The following is a 1549-nucleotide window of genomic DNA, read 5'->3' on the forward strand; positions in this document are numbered from 1 at the left end:
CCACTCTCATGATGTCCAGCACTGGACTCCGATCACCCCTGAGGACGAAGTGCCCGCCGGACTTTGACACCTGGGGGTCTAAGGGGCCATGGTTAAAAATAATAATAATACACTGGGAAACCAGCCAGGGGACTTGCAGTAATCTTGGTGAGCAATGATGTAGCTCAGATCAGAGCAATGTCAGTGGAGATGGTGGGATGCTAGACACACAGTATTTTAAAGGTAGAACCAATCTGATTTCCTGCCTCCCAAATGGGGAGTGAGAGAGAAAGAGAGTAAATAGTGACTCCAAAGATAAATGAAAAACTTTTCAAAAGTTATCTATAGGAGGAAAGAAGAAACAGATTGTAAGGCAGCCAGGGATGGAAGGTAGACTTTTTGAATTTTTCTTATTTTGTAAATTTGACATTGGAATCATGTAAATGTTTTACATAAGTATAAAACAAAATTAAATCAAAATGACCAATCTGATAAACAACCTGTCACAGAATATATTTTTAAAAATCTACAAATCAATAAAAAAAGACAACCCAATTATAAAGTGGCCAAGCAATTTGAATGGATTTTCACAAGAGATGATATACAAATGACCAATAAATACATGAAAAAGTGTTCAACATTATTAGTCCTAAGGAAATGCAAATTAAAATCACAGTGGGGAGTCCCCTGGTGGCCTAGTAGTTAGGACTTTGGGCTTTCACTTCCATGGCCAGGGTTCAATCCCTGATCGGGGAACTGAGATCCCTCAAGCTGCATGGCACAACCAAAAAATTAATAATAATAATAAAAAATAAAACCACAGTGTAACATCACTTACCCACAAAATGGCAAAAATTAAAAGACCAATAACACCAAATGTGAGCAAGGATGTGGAACAACTAAGACTCTTAATATACTGCTAATAGTAGTGTAAAATGTTATAACGGCTTTATAAAAGTATTTGGAAGTTTCTTATAAAACTAAACATCTACACTATGACCTAGAAATTCCATTCCTAGGCATTTACCCAAGAAAGGTCAACACACGTATGTCCACAAAGAGATTTGCGATAGTTGTTCATAGCAACTTTATTCATAATAGCCAAAACCTGGAAACAACCCATCCATCAGTAGGAAAATGGATAAACAAATTGTGTTACCTTCATGCAATAGAATACTACTCAGCTATAAAAAGAAACTACAAATATACACAACATAGATGAAAAATAAAAAACATTATGCTGAAACAAAAGAAACAAAACACAAAAGAATATTTTTTGGTCTCCTGAGAAGTAGATACCAAGACGTGATTAGATGTGCAAGAGATTTATTGGGGGAGTATATTAGTTATCTATTGCTTTGAAACAAATTACTCCAACATTTAGCAGCCTAAAATAACAAACATTTATTATCTCACATAGTTTCTAAGGATCTGAAACCCAGGAGCAAATTAGGTGGGTGGTTTTGACTTAGGATTTCCCATGAGGTTACCGTCATGATGTCAGTTGGGGTTACGGTAATCTGAAGGCTTGACTGAGGCTGTATGATCTGCTTCCAAGATGGCTCATTCA

General features: G+C 36.3%; 1 non-coding gene across 1 annotated transcript; it reads left to right on the forward strand.

The window, feature by feature from the left end:
* LOC132361464 (small nucleolar RNA SNORD88) lies at positions 1-89 on the forward strand. Its single transcript, XR_009501752.1, has one exon. It is a non-coding gene; the product is annotated as a small nucleolar RNA SNORD88 (small nucleolar RNA).
* The last annotated feature ends 1460 nt before the right edge of the window (positions 90-1549 follow it).

This window comes from Balaenoptera ricei, chromosome 2 (genome assembly GCF_028023285.1).
Source record: "Balaenoptera ricei isolate mBalRic1 chromosome 2, mBalRic1.hap2, whole genome shotgun sequence".
NCBI lineage: Eukaryota > Metazoa > Chordata > Mammalia > Artiodactyla > Balaenopteridae > Balaenoptera > Balaenoptera ricei.